Consider the following 21,206-nt stretch of genomic DNA (forward strand, 5'->3'; position numbering starts at 1 on the left):
GAATATGTCCACCCCAAACTGCAATGCAGCTCTCCCAACGTTGCACCCTGCTTTGCACCAAGTGATTCCAGAGTTCTCGTGAAAAACTGACCCACTCCTCCTTCGGAGATAGGAGGAGTGGGCCAGAAATTAAGAAATTCGGTGCAACATCTTTCACCAGTCATAGTCCCTTTTTCCAGCACTTGTAGCTCAGTGCATCCTTTAAGCATAATGACTCCCTACACCATGATCCCAACACCACAGTATCTATCCCTTTCAAGAACATTCTCATAATGAGAAATAGTACCACTTTCACACCAGATCAAGTGTCATCTAGAATTGGAGGAAAGATTAAAATGACTCGTCTGTAAAGAGCCCACTGGTGTCACATTCAACTTTTATGGATACAACACTACTAAAAACCTACTCTATGATGAGCTGTGGATGAAGGGACACTGACTAAAGGCTCTTGGGCATATAGGCCTACTTGTTGCAGATATCTTGCCACAGTTTGTCGAGTTAACTGCATACCTGTGCTTGAATGGAGCCAACTTGCAACTGCCATGCTGAGATGCAATTACATTTTGCTATTATAACTGAAAATCTGTTTTCATGCTCCATGGTAAAGCAAGATTGACCTCTCAGCAAACATCTAGAACACATTCCATTGGTTTGAAACATATCTAGGTTATGGGCAATGCTATGCATGATTCCAAACTCTGTAAATATCAGTAATTGTGTGGACTTCTTTAAGCTTTCCAATAATTGTTCTCCAAGTGAAATCATTTTGAGACATTACAAGACATCCAAATTTGTAGTGCTATTTGTAGTATCCTATTTTCTTCATGAAAAGAGCTTCCTTCAAACACAGTTGGCTTAGTGAGGTCTTTTATCTTGTTGAATGCTACCATGTGACCCCTTTGTAATTAAAAATTTAAATGTGTACCCACTTTCTACTCAAAATTGTGAGTTATACAAATTGCCACAAACTGATTTATTTGAATCTGCAGTTGTAATCTTCAGAAAGTGTACGTCCTTAGGTTTTGGACACCAGTGTACATCAGAAGACAAGCCTCCATAGCTCAGTTGGTATAGAAAAAGCCCTTCAGTCGGAAAGACTTGTTTGATTACAGTCAGTGACGTGAGAAACCTTTATCTGGTCTCTTAACAAAAGGTGAATTAGCCGGTCTCATATGGAGGTAGGGAATTTTTTTCACCCAGAAACTAGTTTTTTTGTCCTCCAGAACAGGCAAACCAGTCCCATGAACACATGCAACTACAGACATAGGACACACCAGGAGGCATAGGGCTAACCACCTTATCCTTAAATTATGGTTGCAAAGTCCAAGAATACTTGAAAAGATTGTGGATACTTATACCATTTCTGATATACTAGCAGCGGTTGTTAAAAAAAGGTATTGAAAAAGTTGGTTAATGATAAAATCAAACACCGAGTGAATAGGGATGCAATACTTCATAGTGTGCAGCATGGCTTTGTGAGAGATAGGTCTTGTCTTAGTAATTTATTCACATTTTATGATAAATATGACAGAAGTGAATAAAGGAAATGGCTACACCATGATACCTCTGGACTTTGCAAAGCCATTTGACAGAATACCATATAGAAAACTATTACAAAAATTGGGATAAATGGGAACAGATATGAAACTTGTAGCATGGATAGGGGATGGCCGACAGACACCAGAGCAGTATATAGTGGTAACTCACGGTTCTGTATTAGAGCCACTACTTTTTAATTTGAATATTAATGATATAGGGAAAGATTTAAGAAGGAATATTCAGTTGTTTGCTGATGCAAAATTAGAGAGAGAGCAATAATTGATAAAGCTGATGTGGATATCTTATCGGATGATTTAAATAAATTGGCATGTGAGCAAAGGATAACGATTGTCAATTTAATGTTGAAAAATATAAAAGTTATGCATTTCATGATAAGGTTGCATACCATGTGTCATATTAATGGTACTGGATTGTAGGAAATTGATGAAGCTAGGCACTTGGGAATAATGGTGGACAGAGAACTGAAGTTCTAAGGGCATATAGCAAAAGTTGGTAAATTGGATCAAAGGATTACTTGGATGATGACAAACATGCTAACAAGACAGGGAAGTTATTATTCCTATTTATAAGGTTATGATTCAGCCACTACTGTACACCTGAGTTTCTTGAGGATTAGGAGATCATAGAGAGGATTCAAAGACGAGTGACCAAGATAGTGACAGGTCTGTGGAGTACTCCCTATAAGGATAGGTTAAAAGGTGGTGGGTTACAAAATTTAGTTGATATGCAGAAAGAAGGGACATGATAGAAACTTTTAATATATTAAAGGGGATTTATAAAAAATTGATTCAAAGGTAATTTTTCAATATATGATAAATAGAGAACTAGAGGGCCATTCATGGACGTTGTGTAAGAGCATAGTTACTAGGGCTAGTAACTAGAGCATAGCTACTAGATATTTTGCATGGAGAGTGATGAATGGATTACCAGAATTAGTTATGAGTTTCCTGACAGTGAATGAGTTTAATCCTGCAGAGTCGCAGCTGATCTGACAGATACAAATTGTTTAATATATATTCTTACACATACCTAGTGTATAGCGTGGAGGAAATGAGTAACTGAGCATGCATATATTACGAGTGATATTCCACACTGTTTATGCAGTCAGTTTGGTTTAACGTGTTATGTAAAAAGGCGTGCGATATTTCATAGTAAATTGTATCCGAGAGATACCTCCAATGTCAGTATAGTATTGGTTTAGTTTTTTTTTTAATTTTTTTTTTTTTTTATTTATTTACTGTTGAAAATGGCTGGAAAAATATATCAATTGGATAATCCATCAGATGTTGAAGAGATTCAGCGATTTTGTTACTCGAGTCCGATGATGAAAATGATAGAGTAATGCGAAAGTGATATTTGATACTTAATTGTATCTGAGAGATACCACGAACTCCGATGTCAGTATAGTATTGGTTTAGAGGTTGTGTTTTTCTTCGTTCAATAATTTCTAGATTGTAACTGAAAACAAATAGACCATGTATTATATTTGCAGTGTTTTTTGTTTTTTTTTAAAGTTTTATTGCATTTTAGCACATACTAGTAATGAATGTATCTCGGATACACGTGACCTACACTGTGATTTTTTAGACCCCAACCTCCACAGGGTTAAGGAGAGATACGATAGGTTTTGTGTATATAACAGTTTGGGTCTCCTACAATAAGTCTCCACGGAGGTACCATATAATAATACAAATCATGACTTTAAAAGTCTTCAAACATACTGTCATGTTATTATTAGACACCTCCAGGGAGTCCAAAGACTCATCGAGGGAAAGTGTGCCAACAGCATTGAACAATTGGTCCCCTTCCAACTACTAACCGCAAACTTACTTAACTGAGCTATTAGTAGCAGAGGACTAATGCAAAGAATATGATAATTAAGAATGAAGAATTGGTTGCATTCACATTCATCGAGCAGTAATGTCCAAAGATTACTGCAGATACAAAACTCAGCTAACCAAAGAGAAAATACAGGTGAGAAAGAATAAGATGAGAGAACCTCCTGGAGAGGCAAGACAAAAAGGATGGAAATGAAATTAATAAACAGAATAATGACCTATCAAGGTGAAAGAGAAACATGGCTTCAGGACTTTTTTTTTTTGTGTCAAGCATTTTGAGGAAGCTTTTTGGAGCCCCACTCCAGATGTGAGAGCTGGGCAGATTTGTGAGTTATATAGTGTTAACAACTGTTTGGAGGTGAAGTAGTATCTTGAGCAAAAGGGAAAACCTAGTTTTTTGGAAGCTGAGGATGCAATGGTTGCGATGTGTTTATGCCAAGAGAGGCTTGATGTCAAGGTAATTCTGAGAAGAGAAATTTCATCTTGTTTGAGTATTTGGGTGTTATCGAAAACAATGCTGGGGGAAAATAGTTGTTTTGTGAGAAAAGACAGAACTGGGTTTTACTAGCATTGAAATTGATAAGGTTATCTGAGCCCCATTGGCTTGGATGGCTTGGAGGTTGGAATTAAGGGCAGTGGTGGTTGATATTCTGTGGGTTGAGGTGAGTTGTGTAGAGTAGGGTTTGTCAAATGAAAGGGAGGAATGTAAGGTGCTGTCATCTGCAAAACTGTGCATTGGGTTAGAGGTCAACTGAAGTAGGTCATTGATATATAGAAGGAAGAGGGTCGGTGAGAGAATTGAACTTTATGGGACCCCAGCATTAGTTGGATGGTGAGAGGATAGGGAGCTGTCTACCATCACATATAGTGTGCGTCCAGACAGGAAGCTGGCAATCCATCTGCATAAGTCCTGAGGCAATCCAAATGATGGGAGTTTGCTTATTAAGCCTTTGTGCCATACTCTGTCAAAGGCTTTTTTTTTTTTTTTTTACATTACAGTTTGGGTACTGCAAATCACATTACCAGTACCCAAACCAAGACCACACTCACTGGCAATTTGTCTTTGAGTCAGATGTGTGCTGTGAAAAAGTACATATTTTTGAATGCTTTCTTGGAGATGTATCCATTTTTATAGCTACACAAAATGAATAACACACTATGAATACCAATTTGTTTACCCTATTAAAAAATGCACAACACTATTAATAAACATTTTAGAGACGGTTAAAACACACAGAACTCAACCAAAATAGTGAACTAAAAAACAAACCAAAAAAACAAAAATAGTAAACTAAAACCAAAATTATTGTGAAATGAAACAAAAACCAAACCAAAAACTTCATGAAAATTTGGCTTATTCAGATTAATTTGTTTGCTACTGTAGAATAACAACTGCAGAGGATATAGGCGAGATATTAAATGAGCAATTCATAAAAAGGTATTTCATACTCAGGAATATGAGCATGCAGAGCTTGAGTGCAGTTGGAAATGGGAAGAGGAGAGACTTGTGGTAAGACCAAGAGGTATATGGAGAACTTGATGTTAACAAACAAACTTAATGTTAATAAGACTATACACAGCTTAATGCCATATTGCAGTGTTTTGAGAAAATGTTCCAAGACAGTGAACTGCTTTGATGCACTTGTTTAACATAAGTCTTGCAACTAGGACATGTTCCAGAACAAAACTGTTCTGCTTCATAATGGAAGAGAGATAAGACAGGCTTTGAAATTATAGCCCCAATCTGAACGTGTAAAGTTGTGGTTGAAGTGTTAGAGAGGTAAGGAAGGACCAAGATCAGAACTAAGCTGACAACAGTAGGATTCTTTCTGATGGATAGCAAAGGCTCTGTCTTAACAATATGTTTCCTCATTATTACAACATGACAAATACATTGGACAAGGAAAATCCATACATAGTGATATATTTGAATTTCTGATAGGCCTGTGATAGACTGTGGCATGACAAACTTGTAATTAAATAGGAAAAGATTGTGCTAAATAACAGATCAGCACAACAGATTGAAGATTTGCTGTCTGATAGACATCAGCACATTTTGTGTATGCCACAAGGGTCTGTTTTTTGGAGGCTATTGATATTTACCCTTGAATGTTATTAATATTGGGGAAAGGACTGGAATAGTGGCATGCAGTTGTTTGCAAATGTTGCAAAGAACTATAAAGAGTAAAGCACAAGCTATAGTTTACAAGACAACTTGAACAGGACTGAATGGGTGGGCAAGTAATTACTTCAGGTCCAGTTCAAAGCTATAAGGTGTTGGGTTATGATACAAAGATGGGCTAAAGAATACACAACTGGTAGAAATATCCTGGTAGTAGCGAATGTAAGGGATCTGGAGGTGGCAGCGATTTTAAAGACCTAAAATTTAGGTAGCACAATGATACAGAGGGCACAGACCATAAGTAAGAAAATTATGGTTCCATTGAGTCTACCTTGATCACACCATATAAATTACTATGCACAGATTTCATCATTTAGTTTTCAAAAAGATGAGATATTAAGAAAGCCCCAGAAATGGATGATTAAGATGTTTTCTACAATGCAGGATACAAAGTAAGTGGATAGGAGGGGAGAGAAGGAGAATGCGATTGGAACATAAGTTGGTAAAGGATTATTACCAGACTAGTGTGGATGAGGTTTTCAAAGAATAAGGGAAAATAGAAGGGAAAGAAAAAGAGACTAAGTCTAGAAATTGTATAAGGAGGGTGAGAGGGGAGAAGTTCATTTTTTGCACGGAGAGTAACGAGTGATTAGGATGTACTGCCTGAGAATATGGTGCCGTAAGTGCAGAGATAATGAATGCATTTAAGGCACACTATGATGAGCTATGCGTGCAACAGTAGGAACTCCATGATGGAGATCTGATAACAGATAACTGTATGCCTAAGAATTAGACAACTAAATAAGGTTGGAATGAAACTGGACAAGAACTATGGAGGAAGTTACTAACTAGAAAATGACCAAACGAAGAGAGAAAAATAACACTAGGAAAAGAAAGGCACACCATGCGAAGAAATTGATCAGCGAGGCCAGAGGAAATCTTTATGCTATGTAGCAAGAAGGATTAGATTGATTACAACTACTAATAGGCCCTGATGATGTTGAGAATGAATTAATTACTTGCAACTGTAACCAAATCCAAAAAAAAAATAAATATATATATATATATTCATGTGGTTGGCCATTATCATTTATCACAAGAATTATAATTTTTTTTCCCTCATAAAAAGGGATCACAGTTCACCTCCCTTTACCATCAGCAATACACAAATTGCCAAACGGGATTAGATCTCTACCCCCCACCCCTTGAATGACTTTCACCTTCAGCCTTTCCTAGCCTAGCATATACACATCAAATGAATAGCTTTGTCACCCTCTAAAAAACTAAAGCTTTTTCTGCTAAAGATGCTAGTTTTCACCAGCCAAACTGCCCATTCATTAAAATACTCTTACTAATAATGTACTTAAATCTCTCTCAATTCTTGATACTGTGCAGAGGAGAGCAATATTTTCAAGCCTCTATTGAACTGAATTCCATCATTTTTCCATTTTCCACTGGGCCAGTGAATGTCCAGTATCCCTTTTCAGTTCCACATTGCAACAAACCTGCTTCTCCTTTTCCACTTTTATTTAATCTACTTTGTCCTCTGAAAAAGCTCTCTCATGAAATGTTCCTGAGAACTAAAACCTTTAACTCTTAAGAAACGTCAATAGGTTTCTTCTTTCCTCTTACATGTATCACAGCATCAATGTGCCACAGGTTCTGATACCTCTTGTGTAGGACTGCCATTAAAAAAAAAAAAAAAGTGGGGGGGGGGATTTCACCCAATTATCTTTCAGATTACTGCAGAAGTTACTAGACAATGTAACTATTTCCAGTACCTATGAGGAAATTTATAACTTGAAGATATATGTACATAAAAAAAGAAGAATTTCTTTATTATAATTCCTAAGAACCCCAAAGCAGTGAAAGGCTCATCTAAGAGGTCCTGTTGTCATATACATAGCTCATCATACCATGCCTTAAACACATTCAAATTCTCAACATACACCACACTCTCAGGCAATGTATCCCAATCATTCACAACTCTCCATGCAAAAAAAACCCTGCTTCTCACCCTCCTTTATACAGCCTCCAGAGATGACCTCTCATTCTCTCCTAATCTCCCACAATTTTATGAAAAACCTCTTCAACATTGATCCTATAACAATCTCTTACCAACTTGTACGTCTCTATCATATCACCCCCTCTTCCTCCTATCTGCTAGATTGTAAATGCATCTTCTCAACCTTTCCTCATATTCAACATTCCAGACATCAGAAACTAGCTTAGTCAATCGCCTCTGGACCCTTTCCAAAAACTGTCCTTTTGAAAACCCGGCAACCAAATCTGTGCATGGTAGTCCATGTGTAGCATAATCAGAACCTTATACAATGGAACAAGAATCTCCTTTCTTCTACAAGTTAGTGCCCTTTGCATTCTCAGAATTCATTGTGTTGTTCTCAGAATTTTGACAATGTGTCCTCTAAATTTGAGATCCTTATCCACCATCACCTTAAGATGTTTTATTTTCTCCACCTCTAAACAATATTTCCCTAATGGGCATAAATTATACAACCCATCTTTTTTCCAAATTTAAAAACTTACATTTTGCAACAGTGAACTATCATCCACACTCTCATTCACTGAATCAATTCAAGTCTTCTTGTAAGGCCACATCTGCTCTACTCCTCATAGTTCATCCCAACTTTGCATAATCTGAAAACTGAATATCCCCATCCTAATCGACCCCAATATCATTATCATACAGGTTAAACAGCAATGGCCCTAAAACTGAGGCCAACCATTAGTGACATTACTCTTTCTGGGATATTACTTCCCCCCCCCCCCATACACAACTTGCTGATACCTATTAGATAGTCTGTTTCCAATCCAATGCACTAGTCTAATATCCTTTTGGATTACCACATCTCTAGTTTGAATATCAGCTAATCATGCAGTAATTTCCCAAAAGCCTTTGCAAAATTTAAGTATAACTACTGCGTATCCATCTGTTTTTGTACAATGCAGTTGTCACTTGCTACACCTTAGCAAGTGATCTACTTGCTTCCTCATAACCATTACTTTCATTATTATTATTACAGGCCTCCATGGAGTCAAAAGACTCATCGTGAGAGGTCCTTCCTAGGAAACAAATTCTATCATACCACTCCTTGAACTCAGTGACCATTCTTGCTCTCACTACTATCAGGCAATGCATTCCACGGTTCAATCATCCTCCACACAAAGAAATCACTCCTCACCCTCTTGCAAATTCCAGGGATGGTCCCTTGTCATTGCTCTTTCCCACTGTTCCACCAAATAAAAGAACTCTCCAGTGTCAACCCTGTAACTACCTCTCAAGAGTTTAAAAGTCTCAATCATATCACCTCTCCTATCTAAAAAATTCTGCAGTCCACATTCCTTCAGCCGATCCTCGTAATTAATATTGTACAGTCCTGAAACCATCTTTGTTATCTGCCTGTGTACCCTTTCCACAGTTAATTTATCTCCTTCAAATCCTGGGAACCAAATTTGAGAATAGTCTAAGTGTGTCTGATCAGGATCTTATACAGTGGAACAATAACTCTTATCTCTGCAGGTCAGCATCCTTCTCAGTATTGCAGAAATTCTCTGGGTTACCTTTACCACCTTTGCAATATGTTCCCTGAATTTCAGTTTTCTATCAATCATCATCCCCACATCTTGTCTCCCTTACTTCCTTCAATCGAGTATGCAGCCTCCCATCGATGTATCCCAAACTTCAAGACTTTACATTTTGCTGCATTAAACTGACACCCCATTAATTCGCCCATCTGTTCTAGTTTATTCAAATCCTCTTGTAGGGCTGCCGCATCTGCACTACTAATAACCCTTGACGGCTTCACATCATCTGCAATCCATTGACAATGTCATTGATATAAAGGTTAAATGATACAGGCCCCAGTACCAAGTCCTGTGGGATCCCACTTGAAACCTTCTGCCTCCTTGATACTGTCCCACCATACACAACTCTCTGCATTGACACACCAACTCATTCAGAAAACGGCAATCTCTAGATGCCTATCCTTCCTCATTCAAATGAAAGCAGTCACTCGCATATAGCTCCTTTCTGTCCGCAAATACCTTCCAAACATCCATATATTCCAATCTTCTCTTCTGACACATTCTAGCTATTATGCTACTCATTATTACTGCTCTTCTGCTCAGCTCATCATTATCATACCTGGGTAACACACACTATCTTTCTTCTCTGCGTTTTCTTTTGTACAACCTCAAACATGAATCTCAGATCTCTCGCCATCCGATTTACACTGGCTCTCAAATCATTCGTGCCCACTATCACACTCATCTCATCCAAACATTTCACCCTGCTTAATTGCCTAGCCACACTTCCTATCATTCCTCTGGCATCCTATCTTGCATGCCATGGATCACTGGGTCTCCATACATCATACCTCTTACCACTGTTTCTTGATTGCTCACTTGCATCCCTCACACACACACTCTCTCTCCCTCCTCTAACCCTTTCTCTCTGTGTTCCCCTACTTATGAGAGTGGTCTGAAAACATTATCGGCCTAACAACGATAAAACAAATTTATAACTTCATATTATTTTTATCTTTCAACATAATCTCCCTTCAGACTAATACATTTATTCCAGCGATGCTAAAGTGCCATTATCCCGTCCCTGTAGTGATTCTCAGGCAAGATCTGCAAAATACCCTCGATTGCAATCACCTCTTAATTCGAAGAAAAACACTGACCAGCAAGGACAACTTTTGGTTTTGGGAAGAGATAGAAGTCAGAGGGAGTCAAATCTGTGGAATAGGGCGAATGCTCCAACAATTCATAGTACAGATCCCTTAATTTTCCCATTACCAAAACACCTTTGTGGGCAGGCACAATGTCCTGATGGAAGACGATTTTTTTCTTCTGCAAACCAGGTCTTTTCTCATGAATTTTTTTTTTTGTCTAGTCTGGTGAAAACATCGGAATAATATTCCCCAGTTATTGTTTTACTCTTTTCAAAACACTGATGCCATGACCTTTCCTGCTGATGGAACAGATTATGTCTTCTTTGGTGCTGAAGAACTGACTTCTGTCTACTGTTTTGATTCTAGTGTGTAATGGTGAATCCAAGTCTCCATAGTAATAAATCTATGCACAAAATCAGTTTCATTCTTGTTAAATCGCTCCAAGCACCATGTTCAGAGATTTTCATGTGAGTGCGTTTTTGATCTGCTATGAGCAAGCGTGGCACCCAACTTGCACAAAGCTTTTTCATTTGCTATTCTTCATGCAAAATATATCCTACACATTCTTTTGAAATGCCTATAGTCTCGGCAATTTCACACACTATGACTTGCCGGTCATCCAATACCATATCATGCACTTGATCAATGATTTCTGGTGCTACACTTTTTGGGCGTCCTTCACATGGATCACATGGACCATGTTTAAATTTGGCAGCCCATTTCTTCATTGTCAAAAAAGCGAAGGAGAAGAGTGCCAATAAACTTTTATGAACTTCGAATGAATTTCTTTTGCTGTTAAACCTTCTTTTAGAAAGAATTTTATAACCGCATGATACTCAATTTCATCCATTTCAAGGGATACAGACAACATTTTTGCTTCAGACAGCTGCATAAAACAAACTACTTCATAGAATGACTTGCAATTTCACATGGATGCTTATGACAAATGTATCAATTTAGAAAAAAAAAGAATCTTGCCGATAGCATTCCAATCTATGATTGAGGTCAGGAACCTTTTAGACCACCCTCATACCTGTGTCCTGGCATCGCTCTATCCCTGTTCCAGTACTCCTCTCATTCCCTCTCTCTCAGTTTCCATTCTCTCCTCTTCTGTCATTCCCATAACTGGTGTTCTGGTCTTAAAATAACAGTGCATTATGGTATGGTTATTCATTTGACATTTATTTTGGTTAGCAAAACAGATCAGCAAACACATGTAAAATGCATTATCATGTAAGAGTGTCATCAGTACAGACATCTATTTGATGGTAATTCAGGATCTTAGTAAGAACTTCGCATTTAGCCCTACTTATCCTTCTATGTTTAACTGGCATGTTTTTAAGAGTGAGCCCATATTCTTGATTCTCAAATCCTTGGTAGGTTTGTGTCGGTTATCTGAGAGCCTGTGTCCGCGAGTCCTGCTAGGAGAGTATGGATCCATCTGTTACCATAGACTATTTAGCGTTATCCAGGGCAATTCTCTACTAATAATAACCCTACAGTTGCCACTGAAGTCTCTTGACAATGCTAGAAAAGACAAATGGATTAAAACAAACAATTTTACTCATTCCAGTCGAAAAGCTTGGTCCCTGATTAGGAAGCTTGACACTAATACAAGGACTTCTGGTAAACTGACTGCCATAGATCTGAAACACATTGCAAAGCATACAGTCTCAATGACTAAATATCCTCAAGATAAAGTAGCTACAAGAGAGATGAAACAAAAACTAAAAAATCTCAAACAGATCTTCCACCATCATCACTATCTCAGGCTTTCACTTCCCAGGAATTTACCCAGGTAGTTAACTCACTGAGGACTGGGAAGGTGGCTGGACTCTATAACATCTACCCTGAATTCATTAAGAATTGTGGACCAAAAACTATTCAATGGCTTACTGAACAATAACATCCTGCACTCTGGAATACTTCCATCGATTTTTAAAAGACCTAAAATCATTGTCTTAAAACCTGGCAAAGACCCTACAATTGCTTCCAACTACCATCCTATTGCCTTGTTAATTATCTGCCTGAAACTTCTCGAAAGAATGCTATACAACAGAATTTCTTCAAGTATACATAACAGAACTCCACAGGAACAGGCTGGCTTCAAACCTAAACAGAAGTTGTTGCAATCAAGTACTGGCCTTGACAACCTTTATAGAGAATGGTTATGAAAAACAATTGAAAACAATAGCAGTATTCGTGGACCTCTCTGCTGCCTATGACACAATGTGGAGAGAGGGTCTCATCTTAAAATTCCTAGAAACTATCCCATCACCAAAACTAGCCAACCTAATTAATCAAATACCAGCAGACAGATGGATACAAGTATCTCTCAATAAACCAAAGTAAATTCTTTAATATTAAAAATGGCCTACTCAGGGGTCAGTTCTTGCCCCATTGCTCTTTAACTTATGTATTAGTGATATCCCAGAGACAGCATCACAGAGATTCATGTATGCTGACAATATTGCCATTGCAACTCAACATTCCAAAAAGCTGAGAACACCTTAACTGAAGATCTGGCTGTACTTGATAAATACTTCAGACGATGGCAATTACAACCTAACCTGAACAAAACTGAAGTAGCATCCTTTCATTTTAGTAATATCCAGGCCAACTATATCCCAAAAGTTAACTTCAGAAATAAACAGGTGAAATTTAACAATCATCCAAAATACCTAGGAGTTACCCTAGACAGAAGTTTGACATTTAAATTCCATCTAGAAAATATTGCTGGGAAATTAAGAACTCTTAATAATATAACGCATAAACTTACTGGTACTTCTTGGGGGTGCTAATGCCAACATAATGCATACTACCACACTGTCTTTGGTGTATTCCACAGCAGAGTATTGTGCTCCTGTGTGGCTGAACAACACATGCTTTTTTAGTCAATGTACAGCTGAATCAAACTATGAGGATAATCTCTGGAGCTTTAAGATCTACTCCTAGCTACTGGCTCCCAACTCTCAGTAATATAGCCGCTCCCTCGCTCCGCAGGAGCCAAGCTTTAAGCAAACTATGGATAAAAATAATTGGAAACAGTTCCTTGCCTATCCATCAAGACATTTCCTTCCATACTTCACAAAGACTCAAATCCAGGCACACCCTGCCTGGAGGAGTGCAATACAAATAAACGACCAGAACTTCGACCTATGCGAGTCATGGGGAGAGTATTGGTTTCAACATACCTACAATCTTCAAATACCCATCTCAAATCCGACATCTCGTCTGGAGGTCTTCAACCTCCCTAGACATGTATGGACCACTTTAAATCGGATCAGAACAGGACATGGGAGATGCAAGCATCTCTTGCATAAATGGAACTGGTCCGATACTCCAAACTATGAATGCGGAAGAGGGATACAGACCATTAATCACATTGTGCTTGAGTGCCCTATCTAATCATTCTCGGGTTCTAAAAGAGGACTTTTTTTAAACTGATCCCAGAATCCCTGGAGTGAATCTGGGATTTAAGGATTAAGCTAAGACTCCCAATTCTTAATTTTGATGTTTAATCATTTCAATCTAGTGTACCCCTTTGAATACGATTTTTACAATTGTTTTTATGCTGTTTTATATAATTTGTATGTTTTATTCTGAGACCTGTACATCATACACTAAATAAATAAATAGTACAGACATTTTGCTATGTATGTGTTGTGAAACAACACTAATATCTGCAAAACAGCAGTTCACTCCACTGATGAAAAAACATAAGCAGCATTTTGGATATGATTTCAGAGATCAGGCCTGAACCTAACCCCCACTCCCCATTTTGCAACATCTATGCAAGGTATTTGACTTCTTGAAAAAAAAAAAAGGTACCTAATCAATGACATCTGATACTCCACAGTTGCTTAAAATCAATACTAATGACTGCTACTTCTATTTGACAAATCTTTGGTTTTAATGTAAAACTGAAATGTTATGAAATGCAGACCTGAAGCTAAACTACAAAGACAATAAGTAGCAATAACTATATAAGAGCAAGACAGTGAATACAGTCCTTATAAGTCAAACAGCATTGGTTCAGAATTCTATTCTGCTACATCCATCTTTCACTTACATGAAAATGAATTCTCGATTGCAATCGCAAAACATTGAATTAGGCTGAATTTGATGGCTATTTTAACACCTACTCTAATAATTTTTGCAGCAAACACTGACAATTTGCGTCATTCAATGCAAACTCATTTCTAATGAAGATTTATGCATTTAGTGAATGATATTTTTTAAATTGACTTATTTCTGGAAGAGTCATGCTTTCTTGATAAAAATATTTTGCACATAACCATTCACTGTCATAATTTACTTTCCTATAATTTTTGTGGGAATTTTCATATGGTTTGCAAAAAATAATTATTTCTATATAAGGATCCAGTCACAAAAACTTTAAGAAATAATGCTTTAAAGAATTAAATCATCTTAATCTGAATGGGTTAAATGGCCTACGTTAATCTCCCTTATGGAAAATAGTACTTTTCCAACCTGCTAACCTTCCATGGGTTTTTTAAATTACACACATCAGCTATCATACTTATTCTTGAGTTCATTCACACTGCTTGCATAAGCAACATCCAATGACAATCCATTCCAATCATGCACCACCCTATGAGAGAAAAATCTGGCCCTCACCCCTTTCTAAGCAGCATTCATTCTCAGCTTCCAAGGATACCCTCTTGTCCTTTCCCCACCTGATGGAATTTTTCATTATGAAATGAAAAATTCCATCCAGTGAAATCCTGTATGACCCTTTCAGAAGTTTGTAAGTCTCAATCATATCCCCCCTCTTTCTCCTGTTTGTTAGTGTCTGCAGTTTACAAATTCTCAATCTGTCTTCATAATCAGTATTCCACAATCCAGACATCATTTTTAACATTCTCCTTTGCACTCTCTCCACTTAGAATCAAGACTGAAACCAGGAAACTAGACCTGCACACAACATTCAAAGTGATATCTCATCAAAGTATTGTATAGAGGCAAAATGACAACATCCTTATCTTTACATATGAAAGTTTTTTTCAGCATCACAATTATCTTTTGTATTATATTTGCAATCTTAGCTACATGGCCCCTGAGTTTCAACTTGCTATCTACTAACACTCCAAGATCCCTAGCATCATCATTTTATCCAAAACATAATCCCACCAATAATATGACACTGGATATCTAATCACTAATACCCATTATCTTTTGCCCATACTGACAGCAGATTTAAAGTCCTGTAAGCTCTCTCCACATTGGAGATATCCAGCAAAATCATGTAGCCATTTCCTTTATCTAATTCAGCTATTATTCTATTATAAAAAGTTAGTAAATTACACACAGTATCATTTTTATCCACCCATTCTTGAATTCTCTTTTTGACCAATTTGATTAACTATTCCTCTATCTAAATTTTGCATCATCAGCAAACAACTGAATATTTCCTTTCAGGTTATTTCCTATATCATTAAAGTACAAATTAAATAGCACTGAACCTTGCAGCATGCCACTAGTTTTTGCCTCAATTCTGCCCCTCCATATACCAACTTTTGATATCTGTCCAGCAGTCATCCTCTTATCCACATAACCAGTGTCCCATCCATCCCAATTTGATCTAATCTGCATAACAGAGTACCATGTGGTATTCTGTCAAATGCCTTTGCAAAATCATGTAGCCATTTCCTTTGTCTAATTCAGTTGTTACTCCATTATAAAAAGTTAATAAATTACACACAGTATCATTTTTATCCACCCATTCTTGAATTCTCCTTTTGACCAATTTTTAGAACTTTTACCACCAGACCTGAGATACTGATTGGTCTATAGTTTGCTACTGCAGTCATAGAACTTCCCTTATGCAAAGGAATTATTCTGCCCTCTTTCCTCTCCCTTGGAATTCAGCCAGAGCTCAGACTTAAACAGCCTAGTCAAAAGGCATTGCAATTCTCTTGCACCTTCTCGCAAAACCCTAGTTGATATCCCATTTAATCCCACAGCTGTATTAACACTGAGATTCTGCAATATCCTAAGAACCTCCAATTCATCCACTTCTGTTCTCATATTAATCTCTGACACATAGGTTAAAGCAGTAACCTCACTAGGATGATATATCCTTGCAAAGTGGTCACTTACAGTAAGTCAACTATTTTATCCTCTTCTGTCTCCTCATGACCATCATTACTCATTAAGGTTCATCTTCCATAGTCATTCTTCCTCTTACTTGCCACATAACGAAAGAACTCTTTGGGATTTCCTTTGTACTGCTCAGCTAAATTCTTCTCAATCTGATTTTGCTTCCCTTGCCATGCTAATCACCTTTCTTGAATAAGACGTACTGTTCATGAGTATGGTGGTCACCTTTCTCTTTATAACCCTCCACATAATTTTCTTCTTCTGCAGCTTGTGCTTAACCACACTACCGGCCAAGACATCTATAATGTCAAGTTTATCACGGATGCGTTATATTTCAATGTAATACCATTGATATTACATTGAAACATATGATGGATACGAAGCGTATGAGGATGCGTATTTGATCCATAATGGCTGGTAAGGTGGTTAATGACATTACTCATCCATCTAACTCCTACCCGATTAATCCTCCTTACCCTAGGTATACAATTTAATACTGCTTCCTTGAGATCACCATTAACTATATTCCATGCACTACTAACATTCTTACTCTGCAGTGTTTTATGCATTGGTACAGATTTAAGCTTCTTACTAAGCATGTCATAATCACCTGCCTTGTTGTTTGACAAATACCCCTTCTTGATAGAATATTCCTTATGTTTCACAATCTCCCAAGTCAAGACCGTACGGTCACTTTCACCAATTGGAAGCAATGTTGTCATCTTGGTTATGGATAGCTCTTTTAATCTTATGACCAAGTCCAATACTCTTCCAACATTAGTCCCCTTCATCACATGCTGCCTTAAGTAATTATCTTTTAGCAGGGGTATAAATTATATTTCCTTCCTGCAATATGATCTTTCTTCCTTACAGTTTATATCTCCATAGTTGAAGTCTCCCATAATAATCACTCGACCTGTACACATTGTACTAATTTGGTGATGCATGTCTTCAGATTATCTGTGTAACTCCCTGGCCTATAACAACAATGAACTGTATATTTTTCTTATTGTCAATATCACACCAGATGGCTTCAAATGAATAGCCACCTTCCAGCCTGTCTCTAATTCTTTTTGGTTGCAATTCATCTGCTATCATCAGCTGTATCCCCCTCCCCCATCCTATCACGCATCTCACCATCTCCCTTACTTAATCCTCCAACCATACACAAGGATACTACTACTAACAACAAATCTATTATTACACACCATCAACAGTATTTTTTTTTTGCCTACATTAAATTCTCTCTCTCTTGGCCAATTAGACTGCATCAAAAATGATAAACCAAGTTTTCCAGAAGAAAAAATGCTACTTCCTCCATGTGGGGTCAGCTATTTCACTTTTAGCTGAAAAAAGTTCATATAAAGATTCTTCTCATCACAATGACAAATGAACCAGTCTTTTTTTTTTTTTTGAAATGAAGGGTACAATGTTCCATTGTACCCTTCCAATGTTCTATTGTTCTTTCAAATTAAAAAAACTTAAAATCAGATATGATCCTATTCTACTTAATCAAATGCAACCCCATTCTATTCCATAAAAAATAAAGGAAAAAAATTTGCCTTCCTTAATGTGCTTTATTATATGGAATCGATAAAATAAACTGTTCTGATACCGAGTTGACTATACTTATAGAATTCAACAGAGAAAAAGCTTATGAAACATGCCACTGCAATGGCCTCTGATGCATGTTATTTATACAGCTCTGAAAGTATTAATTCCAATATTCAAGCACTGACATACATACGACATGATGAAAAGTGATTTTTCCTCATGAAAATTAGAGACTTTAGAATACTGCAAAACTTGCATTTTTCTCTTTTACTGAAACTAGTTTCTCCCCTTCATTTGTAAAATGATGCTATTAAAGAATATAATTTAAATCCTAAAGTTTCATTAGTCATGCACTTGTTCAAGAAGTTTGAAAATGATTCCTTCTTTTTACCTAAGGAAAAATCAGATCCCTTAATAAACAGGAAATGTCACAGTGAGCAATTAAAATCATTCCCCACTTAAACAACAAATTATCTGACACAAAATCAATAGATCATAAAAATCTTTATTGACTGGCTGTTAATCTGGATTTCAAGCCAGCATCTTCAGAATACAACTTAGGGTAATACTACTTGAGCAAAAATGAGGACAGAAAACAATTTAAGCTGTAAAACTGTAGTGAACAAAAGACCTGCAGTCCTAATCTGGGGTCCTTTAATATTGTTTAAATAGCAATTTTTTTACACTTGCTGGGTTGAAGGTGATAATTAAGACAACTGTCTCTCGAAAATTTTTAGATATGATATGAGAATATTCTCTCCAGTTTGCAACAAGATGCATATAGGTTTTCTTCCACCCTGATCCTGTGTGAAGGAGTGCTCAAAGCATGGTGTGCTCCCAAAGCAGATGTTAACATTTTTCTGTATGTTATATTTCTTTTGCACTTCAGCTATCTTTTTGAATATACCTATAGGATAAGAATAGTAGAGACATTGGTCTTGTGTGCTGGGGGGGGGGGGGGGGGTAGAGGTGCATGCAGTATTATTTAACCATTTTGCAAGAATCAGTGGCCACTGATCAAAGAAGTATAGAGAAGGTAGTTCACTACGCCAAGAACTGCACCATAAGAATAAACATCCCTGGCTCGATGACTTATCATTTTAAGAATCCTAAAGTGCTAGGTTTTATATGGATGATGGTGTGATTAATTGTGCAAGTATCTTCCAGTGTATTCAGTTTCTATAAACTGAAAAAGAGTGAACCCATTTGAAAGATGGGTGACTAGCATTTCAAGAAAGTGTGACTAGCAACAACATTTACACAACTACTTTCAAACTATGTTTGAAAGTAGTTGTGTAAATGCTTTCTTCCCTAAATGCTCCATACAAAAACCTGTAGCATACCATAGAGAATTTAAGTTGGAGAGACTATTTTTAGCTGGCAATTGCTATAAAGCATTCACCTAACCTCAACAAATATTGCTTCATTAATCCAACAAAAATATGTGGGAAATTTATTTTGAGATCAACTTCAACCCAACAACTGTATAGATAAAAAAAATTCTATTTATATAATATTAAAAAAAAAAAGAGTACCAAAGTAGGACTTGAAATCCTTTTTTTTTTAACTCTTTCTTATTGTCACCTCTGTACTGTAACAAGTAGTTGTGCTGTGGAGATGCTAGTTTGAGATCTAGTGAAATATACAAGAAATTATGACTTCTTGGTGTTGTAATATGTGTAAAAAACATGAATAACATCGATGTCTAAGGCTGTCCACCTAGTTAACATATTTAAAATTTTTGCCCATAGTTCTATTGGACAATTTGTTTTAAAGTTTCTTAAAAATAAATGAAGGAAATTTTTTATTGTACTTGCCTACAAATACACCAAACATTATATTAAAGCATTACAATTAAAACATTTCTTTCTTATGGAATGGGAGGGGGGGGGGGGTAAGAGGATGAAAAACAAGAGTGAATAGTGCATTTTCTTCAGAGCTAAAGAGATCACAAATGAACAGTGTGATATCAATTATTATGAGGCAAGAAGCAGCCTTCTGCTTTTATTATTATGACAAAGCCTGGTGTGCATTTTTAAACAAAACCACCCATTCCTATTACTGCAGAGTACTTATGTTAATAAATTTACATATTCCTAATATCACCCTTTTTAGAATTATTAGGTACATTTTTAAAATTATCACGTAAACAGTTCGGGCCATATGGCATCAGCATATACGTTTATCAAATGCAGCTAATTTTTCTGTATTGAAAAAAAAAAAAAAAAAAAAAAAAAAAAGGAAATTGCACTTCAGAAATGAGTTTAAAAAAAAAAAAAAAAAAAAAAGAATCACACCTTGTGTAAAACTGATTAACCGGTATTAGTACAATTCAATGATTTTGCCTTCCTTTCGCCCTGCTTCGTATATTTGCAAAGTTGACTTTTTTTTTCCCCTGATGGAATACTGTTAACTTCATAATACTCGTGAGAATGTATTGTTTCTAGTGATATAATAAAAATAGTTCAACTCCTTAAACACATAGGTTAAACTCCGTGACACCAATGAGCGCATGATGTTCGGAAGTTTGGCATCCCGATTTCACACGCGAAACCGAAACAACCATAGAGAGGAGGGAATGAATCATATTATTAAATATCAAACAAGAAATCAAAAGTATCTTTATTTGATATCCAGAATATAATGTACATACACATGTCTACATTAAACACTAATTACCTATAAAAATAAAGAGTTAATAAAAACCAATGCATCCCAAAACATCCTCTTGAAAATCATACGTGCACTACGATACCCCGAAACTTCTAACTACCGATACAAATCGCACTCACTATTTCTGCTTCGATAAAGAGCGCCCTCAATGACTAAATTTATCATTTATATCATTTATTTCGGATATTATTATATTCAGTTTGCGATTTCGAATACTGTATTATACTATAATTAGCCACAGATCTAAATGGAACCAAATGACTTATGAGATATTTAATATATTCATTCACGGGAAGATTGCCCAAACAAGCATTTTTAACGTAAACCACCAGGTCATTCATTAAAAGAGACAACGTAGATTTCTCAAAATCCTTCCATTCAATCAGTAGACAAAACATTCAAAAATTCATGCAGGAATAATGAGATGACAGGACTTTCCAATTTCACTGGAATTCTCCATGGAGATTCTCTGGCACCATATATGTTATGTATTCAGACTCACAGGAAATAGGTACTGATTAAATCTCGAAGTTTGGTGGGAAAACCCCACATAAGCAGTCTCTGTTTTGCAGATGTTTTGTTGATTGACTAACATTCAGACTTCCCAAAACCACATAGATAATTTATGTAACAATGCAG

General features: G+C 36.7%; 1 protein-coding gene across 4 annotated transcripts in view; it reads right to left on the bottom strand.

Moving 5' to 3' along the window:
• Positions 1-20,710, bottom strand: part of LOC150094641 (tudor domain-containing protein 7-like) — a 624,604-nt gene extending 603,894 nt beyond the window's left edge. For all 4 annotated transcript variants that reach the window (XM_090410991.1, XM_090410989.1, XM_090410990.1 and 1 more), the window contains exon 1: positions 20,574-20,710. The gene's annotated coding sequence lies outside the window, so the exon portion shown is untranslated. The remainder of the gene's footprint in view (positions 1-20,573) is intronic.
• Positions 20,711-21,206: the final 496 nt, after the last annotated feature.

Source organism: Typopeltis vanoorti, chromosome 21 (genome assembly GCF_054136105.1).
Source record: "Typopeltis vanoorti isolate ZY-2024b chromosome 21, IOZ_Tvanoo_1.0, whole genome shotgun sequence".
Classification (NCBI taxonomy): domain Eukaryota; kingdom Metazoa; phylum Arthropoda; class Arachnida; order Uropygi; family Thelyphonidae; genus Typopeltis; species Typopeltis vanoorti.